The sequence below is a fragment of the Haliaeetus albicilla genome, chromosome 17, assembly GCF_947461875.1.
Source record: "Haliaeetus albicilla chromosome 17, bHalAlb1.1, whole genome shotgun sequence".
NCBI classification, from domain to species: Eukaryota; Metazoa; Chordata; class Aves; order Accipitriformes; family Accipitridae; genus Haliaeetus; species Haliaeetus albicilla.
The window spans coordinates 28,240,998-28,248,388 of record NC_091499.1 but is presented as its reverse complement, the minus strand read 5'-3'; positions in this window follow the sequence as shown (position 1 = coordinate 28,248,388).

The following is a 7,391-nucleotide window of genomic DNA, read 5'->3' as shown; positions in this document are numbered from 1 at the left end:
TTGTTTGATTTCTGAAACAGAACTGAAGTTATGTCGACTTGAACTTTTATCTCCTTTTTAAAGACAGGCATTTTTTATTTTCCATAAAGATTTTTCCAAAAGACATATTTTTTATTTTCTTCTCAGGAATAACTGCCGACATGATGCAGCAGCCTGCTCTGCTGGCATCTTAGAAGCAATTCTATAAAGCCAAGCAGATTTGAAAAGATGTAACTTACATGAACATAATTTCAAGGCTATTTCCCCCCCCCGCCTTTTTTTCTTCCTCTTTCTTATTCTGGTGATTGCTAGCTTTGCCTTTTCTCATCTTATCTACCAGATCTTTTTGATCTGTGGTGTCTTTGATCTGATGGACACTTCATTGGGAGTCATTCTGGAGCAGTATTGCTAACTTTGACATTTTCTGCTTACAATTTTGAGTAAGTAATATTACCTTTAGGTTCTTCTGTTTTCTGAACTTTCCTTTCTTTCTGTTACCTGGGTAAGGAGACTCCCTTGCTAGGTGTGTAACGTTCGGTGCCCAAAACAGAGACTTTGATGAATCCTGGTTGCTGGGAGTCCTCTCCATTTACTTTTGTAGAAGGCAGAAACTCTTCTCCTCCAGGCTCTTTACAGGCAGATGCAAATAAGTAGGTAAAGATGAAATGCTTAGATCTTCAATTGGACTTTCTGAAAGATGATCAGAGAAATTTGTTTTAACTCAGAAGCTCATCTTGTTTACGTGTATAGGGTTGGCCTCAGCATGTGGCCGAATACCCACACAGCCGCGTGCTCACTGTCCCGGCAGCAGGATGGGGAGAGAAAATAGGAAGAACAAGATAGTGAGAAGATTGTGGGTCGGAATAAAGGCAGGGCAATAATTTACCAATTAATCTCAATATTTGAGTACTGATTTGGGTATTGGGAAACACACATAAAAAAACATTTAAAAGACCCATCCTCCCTCATTCCCAGGCTCAGCTTCGGTCCAGACTCCCGTTATTGCTGCAGGTCGCACTCAGTCCCTTCAGCGAGGCAGCGAGCGGCACAGGCGACAGTTGCGGTCAGGACATGGCGGTTTCCCTCTGCTGCTCCTTCCTCCTCGCTCTTCTGCTACACTCAGGTGTGGGTCTCCCACCGGCTGCAGCCCCTTTGGCAGTATGTGCTGTGCCATGGAGTGCCTCCTCCTCCCCTAACCATAGTGCTCTGTCTGCTGTTTCCCCCAATCTCCTCCTCATCTGCCAGTTCCCTCATGTTCCCTCTCGCTCCAGCAGTGTCTGCCCTTCCTCCTCACACACGCTTTCCCTGAGGCGCCGCCATCTTGGCTGCTGGGCACGGGGCAGCCCCGGCCTCTCCTCACAGAAGTCCCCTCCAGCCCCCCCGCTACCAAAACCTTGCCGTGTACACCATGTGTACACCATGTGTACACCATGTGTACACACTGTATTAGATACTGAGGGGCCTAATGCCAGTGTGTACAGGTCGGTGAGATGAATGCTGTCCCAAATGGGGTGGTGTCCTGTCACGGAAGCTGTTTTCTAGTTAACAGACTCCTTGGAGATCACGGCATCCATTTCATGCCATTGTACCTCTTTTGGTTGTTCCAAAAAAACCCTACATTGGTTTTTGGAAGACCAGACACTTGGATTTCCTCTCAGTTTTGAAGTTTCATGGTTCTCTTCAGGGGTGACGCCTGTGACTTGCACTGGTGTAAGTGGGAGCAGAAGTAACTCCATAGACAAAAAGTGAGGATCACTGCTCAGGGAGAAAAAGGGTGAGAGGGAATGTTTACATTGCCTATAAAGACAATAGAGCAGTAAATATTAAGAAGGGGAAAAAAATGTGTAAGATGAGTGCCAAAGGCTGTGGAGGAGCACAGATAGACTTGTCCTGGAACGGAGAAGGCGGCCTCCCACCGTCAGAGCCTGATGCTCTGGAATAACCTGCTAGGACAAGTAAGACAGACCAAAACCCACACTGCTTCAGATTGCATTTCTGAAAAGAATAATATGGCAGGGTGTGATAGCAGATGTTTGGACCCCAGGCTTCCTTTCTCAGCTTTGTCTTTTATTGGCTTAAAAAGACTAGGACTTAAAGGAGCATCCTACGGCTATTTTTGCACAAAATGGAGTTTTCACATTCGTTAAATATAAATGACTGTCTAGATAACTCCTTTCCAATGCAAGTTTCTTTTGTTTCGGATTTTCAGTCCTGTCATCGCAATCTTTCAGGTTTTCATAATGAGCAGCTGTTGCATTTTTGTGTAGAACTTGTTTCCGTGCAGAAAGTTTCTGATCATGCAAGCTGCTGACGTCTGCTTGGTTTCGGTAGTGAATCCCTAAGTGGGATTTCATGTAGTGCTTACTAGAAGGAGCTTTTAGTTGCTTGGTAAACTGGCCATCACATTTCAAAAGTGATTGATGTATCTATAGCCAGTCCTTTAAGGTAGACTGGGCTAAACCCAGACATTGAAAATAATAGGCACTGCTTTTCTACTCATGTTGAGAGGACAATTTCTGGTAGAGATTTAAATCTATTAGAAGCAAGAACAAAACTAACATAGATATGTCTTTGAAGGGCTATAGGTCATACATGAAGCGTTTGTATGTTGGATGCTGTTGTCCAAGCTGAAAGAGTGGGAAGAACCTAAAAGTCCTACAGATTCAGCCATTAGTGTCTCAGACCCATGAAAGCTAAACTATACCATTCATTTGCCAGATACCTAGTATAGTTACACAGAGGAAATGGCCAACGTGCTGCTGAATTATAATAATTTCTTGTACTACAGGTAGTACAAGTTGGAGAATTACATTTTAGTTTATCCCAGGTTCAGCTTACATCTGGTTAGGGCAAGAACAATGAGAGGTTAAAGGCTGATAAATTAGGTTTCATATATCCCAGAACTCTAGACCAACAGTTTCTAGTTTCCCAGGTGAATATTAAGTTTTGTTTCAGTGCGGACCTCACTCATAGAATCATAGAATCATCACAGAATCATAGAAAGGTTTGGGTTGGACAGGACCTTAAAAGATCACCTGGTTCCAACCCCCTGGCCATGGGCAGGGACACCTTCCACTAGACCAGGTTGCTCCAAGCCCCATCCAACCTGGCCTTGAACACTGCCAGGGATGGGGCAGCCACAACCTCTCTGGACAACCTCTTCCAGTGCCTCACCACCCTCACAGTGAAGAACTTCTTCCTTACACCTAATCTAAATCTATCCTCTTTGAGTTTAAAACCATTACCCCTTGTCCTATCACTACACTCCCTGATAAAAGAGTCCCTCTCCAGCTTTCTTGTAAGCCCCCTTTCAAGTACTGGCAGGCTGCTCTAAGGTCTCCCTGGAGCCTTCTCTTCTCCAGGCTGAACAACCCACTCAGTGGAGACCCTCAAAATAGAAACAGTGTATGGATATTAAAATCGTTTTGGTCACACTTTTATGGTGCAGAGCTTTGCTTGTAAGCACTGGCCATAATTTACTTCATTTTATAGTTGCATGGCCTTTTCATATCCCATTTGTTTAGCTGCCTGCCTTCTTCCAAGCCAAAGGGGCTGCATTACAGTGGTGAATATTTTCGCAATTGAAAAAAACCAAACCAAAACAACAAAACATTTTGGGATCATTCATGCTGAGAAACATTGTAAATATAAAAGCACTTTCATGACAGCTAGCTGGCTGTGATGCGAAGCTAAACAAAAACATTTGAATACAAAATTTTCTCAGTGACATAATTTCCTTTCAGTATTTTTTGGAAAGATTTTATGAGGACAGAACTAGTTTTTGTGGTCAATTATATGCTTTTATTTTAAGTCTAACTGGATACACAATTATGCAACAGAAGTCCTTCTGTCTGATTCTTCCCAGACCTTGGCAGGAATAGGCTTACTGGTTACAAATTTTCAGTGGGGCAAAAAATCCAGTGAAGTAAAAAAAAACAAACTGCACCTATCTACTGAGTACAACAGATTATCAATAAATAAAATAAGGGAAGCCTCTTTCTGGGGAAAAATATGGAAAACATACTTTGAGTGTGATTGACATTTCTTTGCTCCTGTCTCCTCACTGATCTCAATGGAGTTCAGCAGAGCAGAATGTGCAGTAGCGTGACTCATGATGTGTCACACTTTCATAAATGAAAATGTTGTAATTTACGGATGTCCTCCAGTGGTGCCTACTGTCGCCCCAGTCTTGCTTCTTTTCCTGACTCCTCTAGTTATCCAGTACATATTAATTTTCATCCTTCCCAAGGTAACAATAACCCATAATAAATTACATCCCTCAGAATAATGTGGATTCACAACTTTTTCAGTTGTCCTGGACCTTCCTCAGGGCTGTGATGTAAACTTTTCTCCCAGAGTAACTGCCAAATAACATTTAAATTATAATTAAGTAAAATCAGCACAGCTGCCTCTCCCCTGATCTTGATGTTTTGGTGTTGCCAGCATCCTTCCCCAGATCTTCATCCACTCTTTCCAAAGGGTTTCCGGCCATTTGGTTCTGGTTTCTGTACTCCTCTGCATGACAATCGCTCTTACCCTGATTTATGGTTACCACTGTTGACAAAGACGGCCTTTATCCCCCAAGTTTCACTACTGTGAGCAGAGAGATTACACTCCATTTTATATTCCTCAGCTGTGGGTAGGTGTGCCCAGCGGGGTGAACAGAGCTCCAAGGACAGTGCTTGGTTTGGTTTCATTCTGCCCGCCTTACCTGATAGTGGGTTTAAAGTTGAAGAAGCAGAGTGGAGAATCGACCCACTCCTATCCTTCCCACACCAAGTGAAAAAAACCCAAACAAATCTATCACTTGGGTGATAGAAGCAGGCAGAAGAAAGCAGGCACACTGTGACTTTGGATCTTTTTCTGAGCCCTACTATTTAGAACATTGCCATCTTAAGAGCCATATGGAATGAAAATCATATTTAGGACCACGTTGCGAAGTCTTTTTTCAAGAGGAGTTATTTTGGGCAGTAAAGGTGTTAAAAATAACGATGACAGTGATAAACTCAATGAACTAAGAAACAGCGTGGCTTCATTTTCAGAGAACAAAATTAAGATCGCAAACCCTCCTAGCACACTCCTGGATCCTTATTCCAAAGCCCACAACCCAGCTCAGACTCCACACTCAGTGAATCTGGTCACTGGAGAGAAGAGTTTCACTGGGAGAGGGACAGCTTCTCCTTGACTTCAGCTTACTCCACTGAGCTGCTGGGATGGCTTTCACTGATTTTGATGACCAGGTTCTAGGACAGGGGCCATAAATAGCCACAGAAAGAAAATGTTTATGCGTGACCAAATTAAAACTTTACACATTGGGTCATTGAAAGGGCTGAAATATACAGCTACTTGTATTTTGGTTTTAGTTATAAAACTAAAATTGACAACCCAGACTTCCAGGACACTGAGCCGCTATGCAGTAGCAGCAGCAGCAGCAGCAGCAGCAGCAGCAGCAGCAGCAGCAGCCACATTTTAAAGAACATCAGGGAAAGCAGTTAGGCAGAGATTTCTTCATATACTCAGTCTTGTTCCCTGTCACCTTCTGTTCCTTCTTATATAAGGATTGTCTAATCTTCATCCTGAAGTGTTCGTGCTTTTATTAAGGTTTTATGCTGACAGACCTCAAGAGTTATTGGATAACTTGGCAAGACATATGTACAGTTAATTAGAAATGAATGCGATATTACATCAAAAGGCTTCAACTGTTAAGTTTTAAATGGTTATAATTAACTTGCTCTTTGATTCTGAGCTGGATTGACTAAAGAGACAATGAAGGTCAATTTCCGTTCACTTGAAAAAATAAAAAAATGGAATAGCCATTAATTTAAAAAAACCCCAAACCCTCAATTGTGAAGCTGTTCAGTTATGCTGTGCTGCCTTGATGTGAAGGCAAGGCAATGAAAATCCTTTTAATAGGCAATCCTGTTATCCTGTATTATAAAAATACTAAGTCTGATTCACTTGATATGGGAAAGAAAAAGGAGAGTCTGGTAAATGTTATTTAGTCAGCTTTGTGCAGATTTAGATTTGATTTTAAGACTCCCAAGCTAAGGAAGACTGTTGATTTTTAAGTAGTGATTTTTCAGGTGAAAATCCATGATAAACTTTTAGAATTTGCAAATATAGCTGTGATAGTGGTTTTATTTTTTAAAAATTACACATTTTTGGTCTTTAAAAACATTACTGTTTTATTATCTATATAAACTAATTTTTAAATTTATATGTAAAATTGGAACCCCTCCACCCTCAAAAGCCCTCTTCACCAGACCTTACATGCATAAAATTTCCGTATTTCCACCAGAGGAAATAGGATGCTTGGCCTCTTGCATTTTTCTACCCATCTCTTTTGGATATGTTTATTCCCAGAGAAGTAGCTATACGGGTTTGAGATTTGCTTACTACTTTGTTTAATCCTGAGGGGATGCCATTAGCTCCTTTGACATCACACGAAAAGGGCAAATGCAACGCATAATCACATCATTAGGATAAATACAAACACAATTATCCCTCAACAGTGCAGCAAAAGGAAAATACAATGTAAACACTAAAATCCTGACTGAATGCTTATCAAAGTCTGTGGCTGGCTTTGGATCTGGCAGAAGCAGCTTGGGTGCGCAACCTTCTTAGTTATTCCTGCTCTCCGAGTAATGCGACAGCCAGAGCATCTCTGTGGGTGGCAGCAACACTGAAATCACCAGCACAGGCTGATTGCCCATGCCATGAATATTTTTAAGACTGTGTCCTTTAAAACAACACTGACAAAAGTTTGTTCACACTGCAACAGAAAATGTCTGCACTCCTGCCATTGCTATCAAAGGTAAAAATGAAGGAAATGGAGCCTATAACTTCTGGTCTATCCTGAACCCCACATCCCATAGTGCAGATTATCCTGTATATAGTGTTTATCATCAAGTAGGATCACGAGATACTTGGAAAATTCTAGTACCAACCTTGGGCTGGATTTTCATGAACAGATTTCCCAGGCCTTGGGGGAGGGACTCACAGGAGATGAACGACTGTAGCCCCAACCCCTTCCCAGGAGAGGAAATGTCCAAGCCTGGAATTTTTTGTCATAGGTTTTGGTGCTGTGGGAAGATGCCTCTGGATACAGGAGTTCATAAAAAACCGTGCTGGTATAACATTATTAAGATCTATAAACATTTTTGGCAGTACTCTGTACATTATTAAAGTGAACATACTGCTAAAAAAATGTTAAAGGACTTGGAGTGACACTATACAGCACTGTAGGATAGGAAATCCACGGTATCACTGTGAAGGAAACAAAGTTTTAGGAAAACAGAATACCATAATTATCCAAACTTGAGTCTTGCCAGGGCACTAGAGTTGACATCTTTGCAGTGGGATATTTTTATGACCACTAACAGAAATTGTTTCAGTCCTATGCCTCATCCACT